Source organism: Schistocerca cancellata, chromosome 6, assembly GCF_023864275.1.
Source record: "Schistocerca cancellata isolate TAMUIC-IGC-003103 chromosome 6, iqSchCanc2.1, whole genome shotgun sequence".
Classification (NCBI taxonomy): domain Eukaryota; kingdom Metazoa; phylum Arthropoda; class Insecta; order Orthoptera; family Acrididae; genus Schistocerca; species Schistocerca cancellata.
The window spans coordinates 115,396,164-115,421,455 of NC_064631.1; positions in this window are offsets into that span (position 1 = coordinate 115,396,164).

Below are 25,292 nucleotides of genomic sequence, written 5' to 3' on the forward strand. Positions count from 1 at the left end.
TTACCCGTGCAAACGTCACAAGCAGATGAAGAGACGAGTAACTATATCAGGATATTGAAAGATTAGTTCAGTATGTAAAGGGAAGTGAAAATCTAACAGTAATGGGAGAATGGAATGAGGTAGAAGGCGAAGGAGTGGAAGAAAGGGTTACAGAAGGCTTGGTAGTAGGAATGAGGGGGGAGAAATACTGAGGTCTGCTATGTTTCAACTAGTAATAGTGAATACACTATTCAAGAATTACAGGAGATAGAGGTATACTTGGAAAGACTAGACATACGGAAGATTCAAGTTAGATTATATTATGGTCATTACTCCGAAATCAGATACAGGATTACAAGCTGTAACCAGGAGCAGATATAGACTCAGATCAAAATTTAGTAATGATGAAGAGTTGATACAAGTTAAAGAGGCTAGTCAGGAAAAATCATTGCTCAAAGAAGTGGGCTACGGAAATACTAAGGAAAGAAGAGATACGCTTGAAGTTCTCTGAGGCCGTACATACTGCAATAATAAAAAACTGCTACGGAAATACTAAGGAAGGAAGAGATGCGCTTGAAGTTCTCTGAGGCCGTACATACTGCAATAATAAATAGCCCGGTAGGTATCTCAGTTGAAGAGGAATGAATATCTCCAAAAATAACAATCACAGATGTTGGAAAGTAAAAAATAGTTAGAAGGTAGGTAATTGCCAAGAAACCGTGGGTAACAGAAGAAATACGTCAGATGATCGACAAAAGAAGGAAGTACATACATGTTTAGGAAAATTCAGCAATACAGAAACAAAAGTCACTTAGGAATGAAATAAATAGGAACTGCATGAAGGCTAAGGCGAAACGGCTACACGAAAAATGGGAAGAAATCGAAAAGTAATGATTGACGGAAGGACTAACTCAGAATATAGAAAAGTGAAAAGAGCCTTCACAGAAATTAATAACAAGGGAGGTAACATTAGGAATGCAATGGAAATATCACTGTTAAATGCAGGGGGGAAAGCGGATTGATGGCAAGAGTACACTAAAGGCCTCTATGAAGGGGAAGATTTGTGTGATAACGTCATAGACGAAGGAACAGGAGTGGACAGTGAAGAGAGAGAGGATCCAGTATTAGAATCAATATTTAAAAGGGCCTTGGAAGACGTAAGATGAAATAAGGCAGAAGGGATAGTATTATAGTGTCAGTGAGAGGAAGGGCTAGGATGAAGTGGGTGTGACATTCATTTCAAACCACATCAATTTATTACAATATTAAAAACCAACAAAAATTTTGTTAAGATAATCTTAAAAATCCCCACTTTACGATTTCTGTGTTAGAATTTTAAAATCTCAATATTCCTAGCAAGTTTATTGTGATGAACCCTCACACTAAAAGAATCATAATGACAACAATACTGAAATTTACAGTGCTGAGCATGGCTGTCTTTCAGCAACCGTATATAAGTTTCAGTGGAGAAATTCTTCATTGAGTAATGAATTTGAAAATACTTCAGATAATTCTCTCACAAAATATCAATAATAAGGCAGAGTTACAATATGCTTAATTACAAATAATTTCTCATACAATTATAACAAGGCAGAATTTCTAAAATTTACTTCCAGCCAAAAGAAAACTCAATATAAATTTACGACTTAGGTTTGCGAGCTAGCGCACAACATAAATGACTTAGAGACTGCACTCCTTTCACAACAGGAAAGTTTTAATTGAACAATACGTAGCCATACACTCAATTTATGAAGAACGTACCTGGATAGCGATTCTTCAAGGGACACAGGTAACACTACATGTCTCATTTACCAAATGAGAACACGTTATAATTCAACATCATCACAGTTATCAAAATGTGTTCTTCCACTGTAACTGCTAGCATCTACAAACCAGTCAACATTACTTTTTCATGATATCATCGGCCTTTCTTTACATGCCATAATAACCAGCACAGTGGCCACAAAGACGCATCAGCCAAGTCGTTTAGAGGCGCCCAACGGATCTAAACGTCAGCAAGCTTTTTTAACCATGGGAACCAACTGTAAATCAATGACAAGTGTGATGGTGAGCATCGCTGTCACCGATACCAGTCAAGTCGGCAAGCTGTGTTTGTGTAGCGAACGGCATGCCGCAGGCAGAGCGACGTGAGGTCGACCCTTCTCAGTTGCAGACACCATTCAGACAGCATCCGCCATCTGTCTGTTCAGTCACAGCTGCAAGTAGAGGACGCCAGTAGTAGGACAAAGAGGGTACTACGCTTCTTTTGGTATCAAATTGATCTCAAATTAACTATGGAAATTAATTGAATTGATACATTAGTTACCTCTGCCCCCTAACGAGCACAAGATTTTCTGTAGCCAGGGCTTGGGTACATTCCCCCATCACACCTCCGGAAAATCACGACCCCTCGAATGTCCCTTCACCCTTCCTCCTCACCTCCGTCCTTCCCCTACCCTGGAAATAGTGGGAAACTTGCTCAGTCTGTGCTGAGCTGCCAGAATGGGAGGATCAACATAATATTTATTCACACAATTTCACCCTGTTTATTTATTTATTCAAGCAATTGGGAATGCCATCACTAGAGGATGTCCCAACCATCGCTCCTCCCAGAAAAAAATGACAGGAAAAATCGCTCAATCTGTTTTGGATTTTTGGAATGCGAGGATTTCATGACACTAGGCTAATATATCGTCAATTACATTGCATTAAACTATTTAAGACACTGGAATATTGTTTAACCAATTTACAGGAGACAAGGCAGTGCGAAATGTTTTTTATTTAACGAGTTTGCAGGGGGGAATTTAAAGCAGTTTATTTACTTTATTTCTAAAAATCATGATATAGCTTGAAACTGACAATGTCAGACAATTGGTGTTAAAAGATTCACAATATCACTCGAAACTAGTAGCATGCAGACTCAAACGCTACATAGAGTGCCCCTTCAATTACAACTAGAAATAAATAAACAAATATCTCTGTATCTGTAAATAGGATGGTCACTACTTTTCGAGTTTCAGCTGCTTGTTTGAAGGTACAGTCAGATAGAGCAAAATTTCTGTGTCCTATAGTTGCTGTGGTATTCATCACTTTTCTGAAACGCTGGGTGGGATTTGTTTATATTTGCTGCTGGAGTCAGGGAAGTTAAGACTCTTATTATTTTCCTCACTTTTCGAAGCACACTGGTGTCTAAGCACAGATGGGAAATCAGAACAATTACATATCTAAAAGTTCGTGACATATTTAGACACCCGTGACAGATCATGAAAAAAAAAAAAAGAACACAGACATACAGCAGATCGGATGTCGAAGAGATTCTCCTAGAATTCGAAACACTGTCCTGCAGACAAAAAAAAAAAAAATTACTGGAATTTTCGGTGAATTTTCTATTTCCTACAGTTGCTGGTATGGAGATGCTCTAGACTCCTGTGGCCCCTATAAAGGATGTCTTGTGATTCTCTAACGTCATGGAATTTCCTGCGAATGGAGCATTCTGATAGGTTCTTACTGAATTTACCCGCCCAATTGCTGTTGCTGGAGTGGGAGCACTCTGAGCCGCTTTCTACAGGCAGACAAATTACGAGAATTTCAGCGGCAAACTATTTTGTACAGACTGAAAAAAATACAGCAGTAATATTGCACTGACACGTAAGCCCTGCAAAAGTCGTCTAAAGATCATGAAATATGGAACCCACTGCGAAAGACACTTCGTCAGTTACATTACTCTCCTACTGTCGAGGAAAGCTTGATTTTTTCGCCATGAAACCAATCTCCAAGCAGGCTATATCACCACAAATGATTGTACCACCATACCATATCGTTGTAGTAAACACAAATCGTATCCAGCGCCATAGAAAACTATCACTTCTGCATCCTGCATGTAGGTATCGCGCACCAGGCACTCAAGCATACATCGCAAAGACCCACAGACGCCACAAACATAAACACCATATTTAGTCGCAGCACTGGATACTCCCCGTGCGGTCTTTCGGTCATGCGACAACACGCTTGGGGGTGCCTATGAGGGGACGTTTAGTTACAGCCTTAATGTCCGTCCTATTTGTGCTCTACAGCAGGCCCAGTTGAACCCTTGCATTGCTATATTGTGCAGCTGTTTACGAAATGAATCTATCACCCCTTAGTTCGGATATACTCCTGAACGCGTTGATTTTACAATTCACCACGTCAAATCTATGACTAGACATACATTTTTTTTTTGTTTACGTGAATAGTAGTTTGATTACTTCCCACAGACGTCTGGTGATATGTCGGAACATAAGCCACGGTACCTTTACGTTTAAGGAGCAGCATAACATTTCTGACTATAAATTATAGATGTAGAAAAAATTATGACGTCGCATCAGCTGGGTGTAGTTTTCACACTGCAAAAAAGCTTCCCGTCATCACATATTTGTCGATGAATAAAGGATGTAAATACAATTTAGAAAAGTCCTAGAGTCTTTTCGGTTTATCGATCTTACCACTTCCACAAATTCCCCCTGAGTAAGAAATCATTGCGAGTGCAATATAGAGTACGTCCATTCGGAGTTAATTTTCAGGGGCCGAGCTGATGGGTGGAGAAACCGCAAAACTGTTGTAGTCCAAGCACATTTTTAAGTTCCTGTTGCTAAGCACTGCACCTGTTTAACACTTTGGAGCAGGAAGAGGACCACCGCGAGACGTACCTGTTGCTGCAGCTGGAAAAATTGGTATTGTTACGAAGAAACGAAAGAGCGTGTTAGAACGTCATACTAAAATTTTGTTTTTTATTTGTGCGAGAAACAGTGATTTAATGATGTAGAACTGTTTAGAGCCTATAAAATACGTGCGGGAGCTGAATTTTCAAAAAGGAATAGAATGTTATGTAGAAACTTCCTGTAGGCTTGAATACAAGGACTCCTTTATTCTAAGCGTACAACAGACTTCTGTTTGTCCGTTTCAGTACCAGCTGTATGTAACTGAATAATCACTATGAATCCATCGTCACTCAGTTATCCAACTTCAAGTGTGTGCAGGATGTCTGTGAATAAGGTAATGTCGTTATTCTGTACGACAATAGACTTTGAGGACTACCGATTCTCTGGGAAAAGAGAATGTTACTGCTTACAACGTGTTTGAGCGGGTGAAGCAAGAAATGTGTGTAATGTGCTCTCGGATATTTATATGAAACTGATTAAGAGTTGCCGTCGCGTGTACGCTTATGATTACTACTTGTCACCTACATAGCTTCTACCATTACCTTGTGATATATATTTTATTTGCCACCTGACGTGTTTCAAAGTATGAGCCCCGCTTTAAGTACTTTGTCTCGAATGCACGATGCCACATAGATGGACCACCATCAATATCCCTTATGTCACTAGGGTTTAAACTTTACAAAAACCTGATTCTCTGTTTCTCTGTGTCGTATCGCTGTTGATTTATTAATAAGGTATTTGATTGCCCCAACTGAACTCAAAGTACCGAAGAGGAAGTGTTCATTCCAAGAAAAATGGTTTCTTATAGAACGAGGGAGGTGTGACTATGAAGCAGGATGTGTAATTTGTAAGCGTTATTACATTATTTTGCGGATGGGGGAAGAGCAGATATTTAGGAACATGTAGCTGACGTGAAGCACGAATCAAACGTGCGCTCTGAAAGCACTTAAAGAAATGGACGGTTATTTTGTTAAAATTCATTCAAACAGGGGTAATTAGTAACAGTAGCGAAATTAGCAATGTGCTGTCCGACCGTTACACATCATCATGTCCTTGAAATCAGTGAACTATACTTTCACACTAAGTTCCAAACTGTTTAATGTTTTCGAACCCGCAAAAAGCGTGACTTTGGGCATAATAAACTCAACAACAATTGTGAAACAATTGTTAGTGCCTGACACTGTCAAGCAAATACACAGTGATCTATCAAAGTTGCGTTTTTTTATAGTATAGCTGCAGCTGTTCGCAACCAAAAACGGCATTTGCTCCAATCTTTCATTTTTCTAAGCTTCGGAGAAGTAGCCTGCATTTCCCCTATTTTTCCTTCCCATATTACGTGTATTTTTAGTCAAGTTGAAAGAAATATTTCAACGCAAAGAAATGGGAGCGAGCATTACCTACATTTAATCTTACAGTCAGTTTTGTCGAAGTGCAAAAACCCCACAACCAGCAGGACACAGGCAGTGCTCGCAGACCGGCACAGACTTGTCCAGCGTGGTCAGACCAGCATTCACCTGCTGGTGCGGTTGAATGCTACGTTCCTATTGGCTCCGTGAGAGAAATGGTGGGTGGAGGGGCAGAGAGTATATAGAGGCCACTTCACCCCCAGTTGCACTCATTCTGTCGTCAACCGCCATAGTGTGAGGTCTATCATCTTGCTCTCGCTCGTGCACGTCAGCTTACTCCTTTCTTGCGTGCATGTTACCAGTTTAGCTGAAAAAAAAAAAGAGAAATGTTCAGCAGCAGCATCGGTAGTGCCAGTGGTGGGAGGCAAAGACCGTTAGAGCAATATGGGGAATTACCTGGTAAGTACAGATTCAAATCGGTAACTGTAACTTTTCCTTTCCACTAAGAATTTCGTAGTATTGAATACATTTCTTCTTCTTATTGTTTCAGCATATATCCACCAACGCCAAAGCACAGATGAAATGAATCCTATGGTGCAACAGCAGAGACAGTGGGAGCAACTGCTGCACCAGCAGGAGCAACAGCAGCAGCATCCTCAGCATTGTAAATATAGATTCCATCCTGTAGATGATTTCGAGGGATCAAAATCGATTACTGTAATTTTTTTCACTAAGAATTTCGTGTTGGATACATGTCTTACTGTTTCAACATATACCCAGCGGAAAATTAAAGAGGCTGAGAGGCAACAGCAACAGCAGTGGCAGCAACAACAGTGGTTGCGGCTGTACCAGAAAAACAGCAACAACAGTGGCTGTAGTGTACCAGCAGCAACAGCAACAACAGTGGCATCCGCTGGACCAGCACCAACAGTGGCTGGAACTGCAGCAGCAGCATCAATATCATCTAAGTAGTATATACATCTTTCATCGAATACGTAATATGTTACGATCAACGAGTCTGAGGTTCTTGCAGATGATTTAGAGGGACCAGAATCGATAGCTGTTACTTTTTCACTTGGAATTTCGTACTGTTGCAGTATATGCCATGTGTACGTAGTTTCCTTCCAAAAAATATCATCGTTTACGTAATATGTTGTCGCTGTTGTTGTAGATAATTTTTAGGATCAAAATCGATAAATTTTACTTTGTCTTTCATTTCACTAAGCATTTCGTATTGTTTGGGTATATATCGAATAAATTTTTTTCATCTCCATAGTACTGAGTTTACGTAGTTAAATTTCATCGCCCGCATCTCGTGGTCGTGCGGTAGCGTTCTCGCTTCCCACGCCCGGGTTCCCGGGTTCGATTCCCGGCGGGGTCAGGGATTTTCTCTGCCTCGTGATGGCTGGGTGTTGTGTGCTGTCCTTAGGTTAGTTAGGTTTAAGTAGTTCTAAGTTCTAGGGGACTGATGACCATAGATGTTAAGTCCCATAGTGCTCAGAGCCATTTGAACCATTTTTTAAAATTTCATCATATATGTAATATGGTGTAAATTCTTTGTTGTTGTAGCTGATCCCCCGACAAACGATAAGGAGGGACAGGAAGGGGTATGTGCTGGAGATATGCAGGAACGTTCGTAGGTCTCATGTGTGTGTATACTCTAAAAAAATATATTTTTGTTTCCTGTAGTTTCTATGTGTATATGTTTTTATTATTAGATCATTATGTTGCAGATGATACAGTGGAGATGAATCGATGGGCCCTCCCCAATTCATGCGAAGGCGAAATGCCACAGTGGGTGGAGGAGATGGAAAGAGACTGGTGTGGCGATTACATACTCTAACCTTCTATACCAGTAACACAACCAGTTCATAGTTGCAACACTTCTTTATTGATTACACATACACATGAATTTATCAGCAGTAATAAACAATTAACAACATTTGCATATCAAGGCCTTACCCACAATTAGTAGCCGGCCGCGGTGGTCTAGCGGTTCCGGCGTTGCAGTCCGGAACCGCGGGACTGCTACGGTCGCAGGTTCGAATGCTGCCTCGGGCATGGGTGTGTGTGAAGTCCTTAGGTTAGTTAGGTTTAAGTAGTTCTAAGTTCTAGGGGACTTATGACCTAAGATGTTGAGTCCCATAGTGCTCAGAGCCATTTGATTTGACACAATTAGTATTTACAATATTAACTGTCACACTTGCGACAATGGCCCCTTTACGTGCCGGTAACAACAACCAAAATAATATATGAAATAGATAACCAAATGTTTACAATGTCGGCTATCGCCTTTCTCACTCAGTTTTACACTTAATGAAGAGGTAAAATTAATTTGATGCTATCTGACCTGAAGGGTACTATTAATTGTTCTGTTTACACTTAGCATTCTACTACACTCAACGTCCGGAAGATTCTAGACTTAATGCAAGCTTAAGGAAAACGTCAATTTGGTGAACATGTGATGGACGCGAGCCATGAACAGAATTAAGGAGCTTAGTTTCCTTTGATCCAAAAACATCTAGATATTACGTGAATAGATGTGTCAGTCCACACCAAATGACTTAAGGTCCACCTTACAAGATAATCTGTCTTTGCTGAATGGCTGACACCACATAAATCAAACATGCAGTACCTAACGTGACAATCAACCTTCAGATAGGTATTTGAAATTGCAATAGCAAACTAATGCCACTTCAATAGGTCGCTAATGCAATAAGCACGGCCCCTATGGCCACAGACCAAAATACACACGGCCTCTATACGACCATGAAACACAAAGTGACCTATGTTTATCATAGCATCTTGCCTTCCATACACACAAGAAATTATTAAGAAAGAACAACTACCACTAATTCGTAAAACCAGAAAATTCTAAATCTATAACTAAATTAAGAAATGACGTTCAAGTGAACCAGCTACTTTGAACGTGCCACTAAGCGCTAAATCCAAACTTACATATGCGAGGCGCTATTTCTAGCCACTTTAGTAACATAATTTCATGGCCGTTCCAGAACATAACTCGCCTCGCCACCACTGCAGTGAATGTTTTGCTGGCCACTAGCACGAGCAACTGCAACAGTCAACAGTCCTTAAGTACACAATGATATTCACTATATATAGAAGGAGGAACCCACCACGAAAGCTTGGCGATTAAGTTTTTCTTTTTCATGTGAAATTCACACGCCATCCATCCACATAGCTCTCGAGGTATTAGCAAATCCTGGCTAGCCGTGTCAATGCAACTTTAATACTTTCCGTCAGCGGCCCATGCTTATTCGTTGCTCCAACTCAACTGGTCCTCACGGGATACGGCCGTGCCACGTGACATAGTATCGCCAACTCCCCACAACGACAACGTCGAAAGCACGTCACGTCACAGACCGACTCGGCTCATGCGCGGACCCACTCTCCACGACTTGCGCACGCGCGCCACCATAAACAGCCTGCCTCAAAGACGCAAAGAGAACAAGGCACAGGGACAACGATCAAAGATGGAAGTAAGAATCGATATCGCCTGGCGCCAGAAACCCACCGGCTCAGAGACATCCGTCGTCATGAAGAGATGAGGGAGATGCCAAGGAGCCAGAGTGAAATAGGTAATATATGCTTACTCTGCTTACAAATAATCAATATTCTTTCTTTCACTGCAGCAGCAGCGACAACAACCAATATTTAGAACGGTGTACTTAATTTTTTGCGTCATTCTACAGCGGCTGCGTCAAGGGAACAATTCCCACAATACGCCGTGGCTAGGGTACCGGGGGGCAGTGAAGACTATAATATCGAAACGAGGCCTTGTGGGGCACGCTTCGCAAGCCACCGCCGCTGCCACCCCGTCCCCACCCACGCCCTCACCCCCGCCGCCACCACCACCACAGCATCTCTCTGGCGTCCGTGGACTGCCCTTCCTTAGGTTAGCGGGTCAGGGCTGCAGCAACCAGGATGCTCGCAGCGGCCCGATTCCGAAGCGTCTCCTTCTCCTCCTCCGCCGTCACGTCCTCGCCGATCTCGTGAGATACAGCACAACCCCTCACACACTGGTTGTAGTTATAGTATAAGTTCCGGGGTGTGGTGTGAGGTTTGTTGCAGTTTCTTTCATGTGGGTGACTGTAGCGGTGTGGGAATTGGGGAAATAAACAAAGCTCATTGGTTGTGTAGGATTTGCTGTAGAGATAGGAAGATAGTGGAACAGGAGGAGAAGATTGCTGCCCTTCAGGCGGAACTACAGTAGATAAAGCGAAACAAGATCTGGAAAGGTTAAAGGGGGAGAAGGGAAAAGAGAGGTGGGATGTGACAACAGGTTATAGAAGAAACAGGAATAGGGTGTTCTCAGACAGTGTGGTTGTAAATGTGGAAAACGGGTTTGATCTGTTGTCATAGTTGGAAACTGATGAACCGCATATAGATGTTGGAGTAGACAGGACACAACAAACTTTCAAAAAGTGTTTAAAAAGCAAGAAGTCAGAAAAAAACTCTGAAGAAGAAGAAAGTTTTGTTGTTTGGTAGTTCACATGGTAGAGGTGTTGGCCAACTGTTTCAGGATGAACTAGGGTCAGGTTACCAGGTCACAAGTTTTTTAAACCTTGTGCAAGTCTGGGTCAGGTGATAGAGGATGTAGGTTCTCTTTGCAAAGACTTCACAAAGGATGTCACCATGGTAATAGTGGGTGGGAGGGGCAACAGCATAGATAGGAACCCTAATTATTCAATTGGGAGTGACCTGGTAAAGATAGCTTCAGCAACAAGACATACTGTGTTGGGCTTGTGTCTGTTCTGAGGCACCATGACCAGCCTCAATTAAACTCTTCTGATAGGAGAGTTAATTTAGAGGTGGAACGGCTGCTTGGATCAGATATGGGGTCTCATATTGGTGTGGTTCCTGTTGACTCTATCAGCAGGTGGGACTATACTAGGCATGGCCTTCACCTCAACAAGAAAGGGAAGGGAAAACTGTCTGAGCTAATAGCAAATAAATCATGGGGGCACTGTCACAAGTGGTAAAGTACCAGTGGTTACAAGTGACAGATAAACAGTTTTTAGGGCAGAAACAAAATATGTTCAGAGGCAGGCTAAAATGACATTCACATTGATAAAACAGGCAGCCAGAAAGCTAATTGTAATGTACACAATTCATGCAGACAGCCTCTGCTTGAAGCTAGAGATACTCAAAAATTGGCAGGAAAATTAGGTTGATCCAGTTGTAAGTCAGCCAGTGCACAAAATTAGTTATCGTTATTGCATAAGAATATCCGAGGACTAAGGGGTAAACTTAATGAGTTGCTTATTTGTGTTGAAGAATTAGAGCTGAGCAAACCAGCTGCCTCTCTGAACATCAAGTGACCACTGGTATAGATATATTATGTGTTACACGATTCAAGTTAGCTTCTTACTTCTGTAGAAAAAATATGGAGAAAGGAGGAGTTACCACATTAGTCAGAAACTGTTTTGATTTCTAAAATATTAATAAATTTTGCTCGAAGCAGCACTTAGAAGTTTGTGCAACAGAAGTAGTATTTATAATAGTGGGAATATAAAGATCACCTTCAGGAAATTTTAACATCTTCATAAAAAATCTGGAAACTCTGCTTTCCCATCTCATGCTAAAAAAAACAAGGTTGCTGGTTATTTTAATGTGGATTTATTGAAAAGTTCTGTCAGTGAACAATTATTGTAGTCAGTAACACAATCATTCAATTGAGTTCCTACTGTGAACTTTGCTACTAGGATATGTAAATGCTCTGGGACTGCTATTGATAATATCTTTGTAGACAAATGTAGGGAAAAAACTCATATCACAAAACCAATAGTAAATGGGCTATCTGATCATGACATGCAGCTTCATGTGTTAAATGTTGAAACATTTCAGGATAAAAATCTATTAAATCTGAGTACAGGAGGGTAATAAATAAGAAAAAAAAATGGAAATTCAGGAAAATGCCCAAAGACACGAACTGGTCAGATGTTTACAATATTTCTGTCTCAAATGAAAGATACAAAGCATTCATTAATAAAGTTACTTCCACTTTTGAAGATTGTTTTCCCCTAAAGGTAACTCAAATCACACAGAAATCAAAAAATAAATTGTGGATTACACAAGGAATAAAGATATCATGTGGGACAAAAAGGAGACTGTATCTACTCGTACTATCCAGGAACAACTCTGATGTTAGAATTGTAATGCATTACAAAGAATACACAAAATATTTGAGCAAGTACTCCAGAAATCGAAGCAGAAGCAGTGAGGTTTCATCTGATTGGGAATTAATTACATGTGGTGTTTCTCAAGGTTCCATCTTGGGCCTATTACTTTTTCTTGTGTTCATTAATGGCCTCTCATCTGTTACATTACCAGATGCTAAGTTTGTTTTGTTTGTAGGTGACACAAACATTGCAATAAATAGCAAGTCAAGTACAGATTTAGAAACAGCTGCTAATCAAAATTTCACTGACATTAATAAGTGGTTTAAAAATCTCTGTCATTAAACTTTGAGAAGACCCACTATACACAGTTCAGAACCTGTAAGAAATTTCTTTCCACCGTGTGTATAACATATGAAGACATACAGATCGAAGAGGTTGACAGTGTTAAATTTCTGGGATAACAACTCAATAATAAATTCAGTTGGAAAGAGCATACCACAGAATTGCTTAAGCATTTAAACAAGGTGTATTTGCAGTGAGAATGATGTCAGAAGTAGGAGATATAAATATAAAAAAAAACTTGCATACTTTGCTTACTTTCATTCTGTTATGTCATATGGGATCATGTTCTGGGGCAACTCATCAAACCGAGCAAAATTTTTTAAGGTGCAAAGGCGTGTGATAAGATTAATTTGTGGTGTAAATTCAAGAACATCGTGTAGAAACCTGTTCAAGGAACTTTGTATTCTGACCACTGCTTCTCAGTATATTTATTCCTTAATGAAATTTGTTGCAAGTAATACATCTCTGTTTCCAATCAATAGCTGAATACATAGTGTCAATATTAGGAATAAGAATAATCTACATAAAGACCTAAAATCACTTACCTTGGTCCAAAATGGGGTCCAATATTCAGGAACACGCATTTTCAATAAATTGCCAGCAACCATTAAAAACTTGGTTTCAGATAAAACGCGGTTTAAACAGAGTTTGAAAGACTTTTTGATAGGCAATTCCTTCTACTGCGTAGATGAATACCTTAACAGAGAGTGTTACGCCAGCGTGAAAATAACTGTTAGATTTCAGTTTTGACAGCACTGGGTCACAATAGTCAAGATTAGATATTTTATGTATGATAAATTTAATAATAGAGCATAACAATGTTTCATTCTGACAGCGTGTAATTCTGTAAATATTAGCTGTTCCAGTTTACCGCATTTTGTTCACCTCTTTCGACAGTCTTCTGACAAATGATCATTGTGGTAAGTATTATATTCAAATGTTTTATGTTTTTATGTTATACTTTCTGACATGTTCCATACCCACGAGAATGATCTCATTTTTTTGGGTCTATGGAACGAAAACTGAATCTAATCTAATCTAATCTTAGTAAAAGCAATGATCTTGTGGCTAGTGGCAGTTCCTTCTCCTGTCCTTATAGTGAAGGAAATCCGGTCAGTGACACCATACCGCAGTTACAATACCTGGTGATTGCAGGAGTGAACCTCTTTCACGAGGATCGAGAATACAGAAGGAGGGTACTGTGGTCCTGCTGGTTTTCTAAAGGCATGGCTTCCTGTCATGGAAAAGGAACTCCTCAAAGTAGTCAATGATCCGCAGTATCCTGCCATTAAATGCAGTGTGGTGCTCTGCATCGAACTGTCGCACCCCCGCCACCCACCCTCCTAAGTTGATTCTGGCATTGAAGAGACTAGGTTTCATTATCTTTGGGGGGAATTGGTGTGATAACACGGAGCACAGCACTTGCCAAGTGGTTTCGTAAATCCATCTTAAATGCTACAATGGGCCAGTTTTCCGAGTGAGAGGGTCGGCTAAGGCACTCAGCTAAATACTACGCTTGGGCATCCATACACACGTCTATGATCCAGTAAATGGAGGGTGTAGCTATACGGAGCTACCTAAGGATATAGCTAATAAGAGGGTATGCAGTAATGTCTAGAAAGGATCAGGCTTGTTTTGCATGGTCATTCCTGTCTTGCGAGAGAAATTACCCAAGATATCCATAGCGTACAGGTTAATACAATATACATAAAGATACTATCCCGGGAGGGTATATATTTGATGGTATCGAGTTCCCCGTAAAGATTACTGTATCACAATTGGACATCCTATGGTCCACTGTACAGAAGTGCTTCGAATCATTCTTAAGTGCTATCAGTATAAGATACATTTCGTACTGTTGCTTGAACTACAGGGTGCATAACGACGTGTTGACGTCGCTCTCCACTTTCTCGCAAGGACTGAAGTTGACGAGGGCTGCCCCTGGACCATCCTATGGACAGACGAAGCTCATTTTTCTGTGGCGCGCGAGGTGAACACACTGAATTGCCGAATGAGGGGATCTTCACCTCCAGTTACTGTGCATGAAGTTCCTCTCTGTGGTGAACGTGTCACTGTATGGTATGACTTCACAGCTACTTTTATCATCGTGCCATTCTTTTTTGAGCAGTTTGGCGGTCAAGGGCCAAAGACGTGCAGTGTGATTGTCCAGAGCTACTGCGATTAGTTTCGACAGCATATCATTCCCGCCCTTCATGAGAGAGACGCATTGAACTCAACAGTTTTCATTCAATATGGGGTCCCACCACACATCACACGTGAAGTTCACCCGCTTCTCCAAAACACATCTGGAAACGATCGAAATATCAACCGGTCGTTTCCAACTGCTTGACCGGCACGATCACCTGATCTCACTTCCTGTGGTTTCTGATGGGGGGGGGGGGGGGCTACCTGAAGGAGAGGGTTTACCAGAGGAACATTCACACATTGAAAGGTGGCTACACTGAGCCACAGCGCCAGAGAGTATTGTTCCGCCGCCTCCACTGGCAGTGATTATTGAGACGCAGCGACAGGCAGTTCTTGCCGAGAAGTTGTGGTGGACACTGCTTGTGGCTGCAGTCAGAGTGAGATGCGGTAGTCGAGAGTGTTGTTCCATGTTTATGCAGTTATTTGATGGGAGAGATAGCAGATGTTGTTCCAATGGAGATATTGTAATGATCTGAGTGCTTTTCGTCAATATAAATTAAGGTAACTAACTACTGTTCTTTATTTTCTTATTATTTGTGTGTCCTGAATAATGCTTCATTACAGGTTCAGTCAACAAAGCATCTGGCGTGTGTTCTTGTATTAGAGTGTAATTCTGGGTTTCTTGCACAATTATAGTATTTCTAATTTTCTTTTATCACGTCAGTATAAATGATATTTAAAAATTCTTGTCTTGTTGAAGAAGAACCGTGCCAGATGTGCGTTGAGTCATACTACCACATACAGAACAGCTACACTTGTGCTTGTTGTTTCGTAGGTTTTATAGTTGCTGGGGACTTAATTAATTAATTGTATTAACTGAAATTTTCATTTCATTCTTTGTGGTTGTTACATGCAGTCAGATTGCGTAATAATACTAGTCAGGGCCAGCCGTTTACGGGACTTGCGTAATCGGACATACAGCGACAGAAAATTAAAAAGTATTTGCATTGCATTCCTATATCTTTATTTTAATTAAGCCCCCATGCACGTGGCGACCGCTGCTTCGGATCGTCCCTTGGAATCTTCTGATTGTAAAAATAGTAGACCGTAGTATTGTTGTAGTAATTTGAGTTAGTAATTGTAGTCTGTATTGCATGTGTAGATTTGGTAATCGGCATTCTTCTAATGGTATTTTTCAAAATTTAATTTTGTTGTCTTGCATACGCGTTTGTCAATCTAGTGCGATTATTTCAATTGTTCGTTAATCGTGTTTGAGGGAAACATTTCGAGTGAATGGTATTGTTGGTGATGAAGTGTCATTGTGTATAAATTTTCGTACAGTGACGAGTTTTGTATGTTTTGTAAATGATTACGCGATCGATGAAGAAGGCAAAAATGATGAATAGTGAGAATAACGAAATTGTTGACATGGCGAATTCGCCAACAGAGGAAAACAGTATCATGAATAATGAAGTGGAAAACAATTTAATCAGTCGGGAAAATAGTCCGGAAACAGTTCAAAATTTTTCACAATCGAAAAATCCTCAGAATACGAGATTAACGACAGAAGATATGCAGCAGTTGATGGGTGCTATATTAAATTTGGGAGCACGAATGGAAACACAGTTTAGGTCTGAATTAAAAACACAGATGGGAACAATGGAAACACGGTTAGACTCATTGGGAACACAGTTAGGATCTGAATTGAAAGCAATGACAACACGGTTATGCTCAAAAATAGGAACAATTGAAACCGAGATGAAAGCAGTGGGATCACAGTTACGATCTGAATTAGAAACTGATATGGGAACAATGGAAACACAGTTAGGCTCACGAACAGGGGCATGGTTCAAAAACATGAAAGATGAATCAAAGAAAGAAATTAGAGAAGAAGTACAACTGATTTTGAAGGCTCACAGTAATAGTTTAATTTCAACAGAAATCGGACAAGAGGAACAGGACAGAGAACAGGAAGAAAAAGATCGCGTGATAGTACAAAAATTTTCAGAATTAAATTTACAACGTGCACACGATAAGGAAGAAATAATTGAAGGAATCGAGAAATCCGTACCAAATGACAGAATAAATAACTTAACGCAACAGTGTGAACAGTTAACTACTAAATGTGACAATACCGAAACCCGAGTCGCGACACTTACGGAAGACGTAAATAGAAGTCTTAGTTTAAATGGGGACAGAGATTCGGATGATACAGCTCCATTACCATTTGCAGAAACCGAAGAGCACCAGAACATAAATAAGCATGTTGAAAATCAGGGAAAATTTAATGAACGCGTTAAAAAGGAATTTGAGGCATTAGGAAAGCAAGTCAAACAAATTGAAAGCAAAATCGTAGGAAAGGACGTTAGAAGAAATTTGGAATCACCGATAGCAGCGGGTTTTGAAGAAAGTAAATTTATTTCATTTACGAGAAGCAACAAGAGAGCGCCAGGCGCGCGAACTTGACAATAAGCGACATTGGAACTGGGACAGACGCGGTAGGTCTTTGTCGCCACGAGGCGAAAACTTTGACTATAAACACTTTTTGACTGTTCGGAAATTTAAGATCTTTCGTAATTCTCAGAATGAGATACATCCATGTTCATGGTTAGATCAATTTACGTACGCACTTCCGCCAGATGTGCCACAAAGTCACAAACTAGAATTTATGTGCAGCTATTAGAGTCCTCAGGGGATTCACTACTCTTAAGTGAATATGTGCCGTAGCGAGCATAGGGCCCCGAGCTGTAGTGGTGCTATTTCTCTTTTAGTTTTCTGTACCGCTGCCTACTCTTTTACTATTCTTTGCATCTATCAAAACAACTCTTCGACTATCAATCTATCTAGAGAGACGCTAAAAAATAACCGGATATGACTATTTTACCCAAAAGTGACTTTGGAAATTACCGTTTGGACTTACTGTATTTTCAGCAGCATTCATTCGTAGTTTAAATGAAATTTTACCTGTTTATCTTCGTGACAATATTACTTCTTATGTCGACGACATTCTTATTGCTAAAAATTCTTTGAGTGAGCACAACAAAATTTTGGATTCATTGTTACGTATCTTTGCAAGAGTTGGCATTACAGTGAACTTAGAAAAATCTGAATTTGGTCGTTCTCAGGTGAGATTTCCCGGTCACATTATTTCTACAGAAGGTATTCTTCCTGATCCAGAAAAATTAGACGCTATTCGTAATTATGCTGTTCCTACCACAAAACGTGATGTTCGTAGTTTCCTTGGTGTCTGTAATTTTCTTAGACGCTTTGTTAGATTGGACAATTTGGCCACACCTCGTTTTTGCGATCTATCTGGAAAGCTCTTTTTAAACGAAAATCGGTCGACAACTCTGCTTGGTTAGTTTGTATTCCTGATGAGTGGGTTAATAAGCTGATTTGGTATACGCATTTCAGTTATGCACACTTTGGTCCCAGAAAATGCTTTCATAAATTGCGAGAAAATTGCTACTTCAGTAATATGGAAAAACGTATTCGATCTGTTCTTGCCAAATGCAAATTATGTCAAAAGGCTAAGCCGCCGACAGTTTCTCACAGAGCACCGTTGTTTCCTATCATTCCAGCGAAATTAAAGGACATGGCTGCAGTTGATTTGTTCGGTCCAGTGGTTCGATCTACTAATGGTTTTGCGTACATTTTCGTAGCAGTGGAGTTGACATCAAAATATGTGTGTTTTACACCGTTACGCAAAGCAACAGCTCGTTCAGTATCTAATGCTTTCATCAAACATTTTCTTAAAGAAGTGGGTCATGTTGATAAGGTTATATCAGATAATGGATCACAGTTTCGTTCTAAAATTTGGCTTCGTACTCTACGGCGTCGTAAAATTAAACCAATCTTCATTTCACTTTTTCACCCTCAATCTAACGCTTCAGAGAGATGGATGAAGGAAATCAATAAATTGTGTCATCTTTATTGTCATCAGAATCACAGAACGTGGGATCAGTATCTTCATATTTTTCAAAACATTCTGAATGAACTCCCTAATGATTCAACTTGTTTACCGCCTATACTGATATTAAAAAATAAAGCACCGACAAATCGCATTTCTGAAATCGTTCCTTTTCCACCTTCACGGAAACTGCGGCATTCTGAAGTTGTGAATCTGGCTCTACAAAATATTGCCTCTGCGGCTGCTAGAAGAGAGAAATCAGCTAAGCATCCTGGTCGTTTAAAAATTTTGTCAGTTGGTCAGAAGGTGTTAATTAAGTCTCATCGTTTGTCTCACAAAGGAAAAGGCTTGTGTCGCAAATTTTTTCTGCTTTATAACGGCCCATATAGAATTCGCAAAATTATTCATGATAACACTGTAGAAGTAGAAACTCTTAAATCACGACGCTCTAAGGGAATACATCATATATCTAACGTTAAAATTTTTGTGGAATGATATACTTTTGAAAATTTTTTGTAGAATGACATACTTGTGAGAAACTAACAGCTACATGTAAACATGCGGAGAGTACAAGGACACCGCGCTGTGTTTTGGCGGCGGAACATACTCAAAGCAACAGTCAAGTCTGCGCGCCGCACAAGGCAGTCGTTGACCGCAAACAATCACTTCCTACGTCTCGCGCCTACAGCTGATCGAGCGCTCAGTGCGAATGCACTGACAGCCGTAAACAAATACACAGTCTTTCTCCGAATAAAATCAGTATAAAGCTATAATGACTTGATAAATTATGTTACTAACGTTCAGTATTTTTCAGGATACAGTTCTATAAGATATTTAAGAACTTCAGGTAAATTCTGTGTGTCTCCGACGTTAAGACGACTTGCTATCGAGAAATTTTCAGGAAGAATGTAATTTCCAAGAAGAAACTAATAAACTAAAAAAAAAGGTAACTATTAATTGAGTTTATTTTTCAGGTAACATATTTCCACTTAGGTACGTACTTTAGACGTAATTTGCTGCTCGCGATTACATGATTCATACTTTGTGCTAATTACATGTTCAATGAAATTACTTGTGAAGCGACGTGCTTGCGTACGTTAACTGATTTTGACCATGATTATTAATGAACTGGATTGTTACTTGTGTATATTATGCATCGCTTGGCTGCACTGCTTTTTCACTGATGTCACATTTTTAATTATGTGCCTGCTGTGCCTATTTATTTAAATTATAATTGTCACCTGATTAATTGTGCTGATGTGGTTAGGTATGTAAGTTATACTTTGTGATTTATCTGCTTGCGCCTTCATGTTTACTTATTAAGATACGATGCTAATGACCTGTTTAGTACGTAAGATATATGTTTACTGCTATGTGTATGGATTGCACATTTACACATTTCTGCTTGTTGTCATAACTATACTTTAATTTGGTATATAGCAATGCTGATGTACAGTGTACGGACATGGAGTGTAGGTTACACTATGGTACTAGTTACAGATTGTTCGCTTGGCAGAGCCTCGTTGTAAGAATTGTGCTGCATCCACTTGTTGACATTCTGTTCACTACTGGTATATTTACTCGCTATTGCTTGTTTTGCTTACGCTCAGTGCTTTATATTTTAACATAAGAAAATGAACTGCAGTAATTCGACGAGCGACTTTAGTACAAGAAACATCATAGAAGTCACATGAGCTGGAGGTTTTATGAAAGCTATATAAATGTATGCCAATAGGAAGGAAGCTAACGACATGACATACCAACACAGTTATTACACTGCATTTTTCGTGAGCAATTGAAATAGGAAGTGACACTTGACACAAGAAATACTCCACATGTTTGCTTCTGTTTGCCATAATTCTTGAAGTGGTGTACACACTGTGAAATATTAGGATCATTCACACTCCGTAATCGTACTTAATTACTGAGAGTTATTCGAACTAAGTCTGTTAGAGGTCATGTATGCATTCTTTGTTTATAATTCATAATGAGTAGAAGATTTTGGTCAGATGGATTACACAGAGGTTGTGTGTTGACAGTGTGTCTTCGGATTGTATGGAATGAGGAGGTTTGCATTAGGATTTTATCTGTACTCGATCGAGGAGACTGACTAGAGGAAAGAGTTGTTATGGAAGTGAAATGATACTGGCAATAAGGTTTATATGTATCGATGTATTGAAGAGGTATTATTGAGGTATTGAGATTATATGAAGTTGATTGGAGTTTTGGTGTATAAGAGGTAAAGTAAGTGAGGTGCATATTTTTTTTTGTTGGTCTATATGGAACAAGGAGGATGAAGATAGCAGACTAGAACACTAAAATGGAAGGAAGATTGTCTACACACACTTTGTTAAATCACTAAGCAGTATGTACTTTTTTTTGGAGAGAGGAAGTTGCATATCTTGGCACACTGACAGTTTTTCAGCAACCGTACATTTTGATCTGGCTCGGCAAACATTGGTCTTGACATGATGACTATGACGTTGACTTAACTATTATTGACTGTTATACATTGCTGCCACTATTACTTGATACACATGATGAACATGAAATTTTGACAGAAGTGCATGTACACAGTTAACACTGTTCAATTACACAGTAGTACTTAATGTGGATGAAAGATGAGTGAGTGTGTTTTCCTTTCCTAATCCTACCCACCTATCTCCTAAATATTATTTTATTTGTTTGTAGTGGCTTGCACTGACACCCATAAATATTATAGGTTACTGATGTTTGTGTACTTGTAATAGTTAATATGACAATTATCTGACATCATTTGTGTGTTTGTTATGATTTGTATGTTTAGTGTAAGAGCATTGATAATAATTTTGTAAAAGCAATTGTGTGTGCATTCAAACTGTTGTTCACACATGCACCTGTTCAAATTGATGTGTGACACTTAGAAATGTTTAATTTCTGCTGATGAACTGTCTGATTAGTGATAGTGAATATTATGGACTGTTACCTGCACTTGTTCAACATAATGGGTGCCACCTGGAAATGTTTAATTACTGCTGATGAACTGGCTAATTAGTGATAGTGAATATTATGGACTGTTACTTGCACTTTTTCTACGTGGTTGGTGCCACTAGGACATGTTTCATTTCTGCTGATAAACTCTGATCAACAGTGTGATTAGTGATAGTGAATATTATGGACTGATGTCTGCACCTGCTCAACATTGCTGGGTGCCACTGATGACTGCATCTATTGAAATAATGTCACTTGTTGCTGTAGCACCTGTTCAACATTGTTGGGTGCCACTGATGGACTGTTTCTACTGAGACGATGTCACTTGTTGGTGTCTGCACCTGTTCAACATTACTGGGTGCCACTGATGGACTGCATCTATTGAAATAATGTCACTTGTTGGTGTCTGCACCTGTTCAACATTGCTGGGTGCCACTGATGGAACTGCTTCTACTGAAATGATGTCACCTGTTGCTGTTTGCACCTACTCAACATTGCTGGGTGCCATTAATGAACTGCTTCTACTGAGAAATGTGACTTGTTGCTGTGTGTACCTCTTCAACATTGCTGGGTACCACAAATGGAACTGCTTCTACTGAAATGATGTTACTTCTTGCTGTCTGCACCTACTCAACAATGCTGGGTGCCATTGATGAACTGCTTCTACTGAGAAATGTGACTTGTTGCTGTGTGTACCTCTTCAACATTGCTGGGTACCACAGATGGAACTGCTTCTACTGAAATGATGTTACTTCTTGCTGTCTGTACCTCTTCCACAATGCTGGGTGCCACTGATGGACTGCTTCTACTGAAATGATGTGACCTGTTGGAGTCTGCACCTGTTCCACAATGCTGGGTGCCACTGATGGACTGCTTCTACTGAAATGATGTCACCTGTTGGAGTCTGCACCTACTCCACAATGCTGGGTGCCACAGATGGAGCTACTTCTATGGAAATGATGTCATCTGTCAGTGTCTGCAACTACTCAACAATGCTGGGTGCCATTGATAAACTGCTTCTACTGAGAAATGTGACTTGTTGCTGTGTGTACCTCTTCAACATTGCTGGGTACCACAAATGGAACTGCTTCTACTGAAATGATGTTACTTCTTGCTGTCTGTACCTCTTCAACATTGCTGGGTACCACAAATGGAACTGCTTCTACTGAAATGATGTTACTTCTTGCTGTCTGCACCTACTCAACATTGCTGGGTGCCACTGATGAACTGCTTCTACTGAAATGATATCACCTGTTGGAGTCTGCACCTACTCAACATTGCTGGGTGCCACTGATGGACTGCTTCTACTGAAATGATGTCACCTGTTGGAGTCTGCACCTGTTCCACAATGCTGGGTGCCACTGATGGACTGCTTCTACTGAAATGATGTCACCTGATGGTGTCTGCACCTACTCAACATTGCTGGGTGCTACTGCTGGAACTGTCAACCACTTGTTATGAAAACATTTTATGTGAATATTTGTATAAACTGATTTTTTGTGTATTACTGTTTGTGAAAAGTTATAAGACTCTTACCTGCTCATATTCGTCATTGCTGACGCTATCGATTGAATTGTTTAACCACATGATATTTCTGTAAACTATTATGTAAAGTCATATGTATGAAAGAATTTGTATTCCTTACTGTATTTTATATATATTAGGCTATTGTAAGGTCAGTGCAAAGCCAAAATTTTATCTAGTTATATGATACTTACGTATTAATATTATCTTTTATTTTTGTTTGTATTTTTTTTTGACGAATTTGGTGGTATTTTCACCACCAATGCTGGCAAAAATACCATCAAATTCTAGCCCGTGGAGGAAGGGCATATGAAAGGTGGCTACACTGAGCCACAGCGCCAGAGAGTATTGTTCCGCCGCCTCCACTGGCAGTGATTATTGAGACGCAGCGACAGGCAGTTCTTGCCGAGAAGTTGTGGTGGACACTGCTTGTGGCTGAAGTCAGAGTGAGATGCGGTAGTCGAGAGTGTTGTTCCATGTTTATGCAGTTATTTGATGGGAGAGATAGCAGATGTTGTTCCAATGGAGATATTGTAATGATCTGAGTGCTTTTCGTCAATATAAATTAAGGTAACTAACTACTGTTCTTTATTTTCTTATTATTTGTGTGTCCTGAATAATGCTTCATTACAGGTTCAGTCAACAAAGCATCTGGCGTGTGTTCTTGTATTAGAGTGTAATTCTGGGTTTCTTGCACAATCATAGTATTTCTAATTTTCTTTTATCACGTCAGTATAAATGATATTTAAAAATTCTTGTCTTGTTGAAGAAGAACCGTGCCAGATAATGCGTTGAGTCATACTACCACATACAGAACAGCTACACTTGTGCTTGTTGTTTCGTAGGTTTTATAGTTGCTGGGGACTTAATTAATTAATTGTATTAACTGAAATTTTCATTTCATTCTTTGTGGTTGTTACATGCAGTCAGATTGCGTAATAATACTAGTCAGGGCCAGCCGTTTACGAGACTTGCGTAATCGGACATACAGCGACAGAAAATTAAAAAGTATTTGCATTGCATTCCTATATCTTTATTTTAATTAAGCCCCCATGCAACATGTGCTGATATGAAGCCTAGCTTATCTAGTGAGATAACCAACATACCTAGGCACGTGCTTCGTTCTGCTGTGCATAATGCAGTCCTGCGCTTTCGGGCTCTTCTGGACACTGATGGACGCCATATTGAGTCTCTTTTGTAGCACTAATGGTACTGATATGTAATAGTATGATGTAGCATAGCAAAAAGTTAGAAGTATTCCAGTTGACTTCATTCTGCATTATTTCTCTTCCCTATGTCCCTGACATTAATGCTGCCAAGTTTGGTATTCGTAGCGTAACCAGTTTCCGTGTTACGACGTGTTAAATAGGGAAAGTTTAATCATAACCACACGGTAGTTGCACAGAATTACACATACAACATAACAAATTGTTCCATATTTACAGTGCTCTCCTTGGTTTTCAGTGTGACGCCTGTTACGTGCAATGTGAGGTAAGAAGAAAATAAGAAAAATCTTTCAGATTAAATAATGTCCAAAGTCGGGTTGATCATTAGCGAATCGTGGTTTAATACCATATAGAATGTCTGTAGTAGTGGGGCAACAGCATCATAAGCGCACATAGTGTTATTCGAATAGCCCCCTCTTAGCCTATCAATTTGATTGACTACTTAATTAAACTGATCAATTACATAGCCCCTCCCCCTCTAGTAAACCTCCCTCTCCTCTACCTGGAAATTGGTGGCTCGACGATGGAGAGGAATGCTCTCATGACAGAAAATTCAATTACAAAGAAGAAGGTATATTGTTTATTTGTAAAATATTCAGTTTGCAGTGGTTGGATCTCTCTTGCTGATCATTCTCTGCTGTTTGGAAAGATGCAGGTCTTGTAAACAAGTAATAAACTCGATCGCTTTCCTTTCTATTCCGATCGTACAGGGAATGCAATCGTGAAACAGTCTTCACACATAATTATGTTGTTGAAAATCGATCGACCGCAAAGCATGCGCCGTTCACTGGACCACACGGTTCACCACTGCGCAGGCCTCCCAGAGTCGGAGTGCACCGGCGAGAGCCCGAGGAGCGGCTGTCACACGCAGGTGCCAGCTCGGGCCCTGCAACTGACAGGCTGGATGTCACACTAATCCTCGCCAAAAGCATTCGAAATTTTATCATCGGACCACGTGCTCATTCTCTGTTTCTCTTTGTTTCCTGCCGGGCCAGAACGCGCCGTTGGTC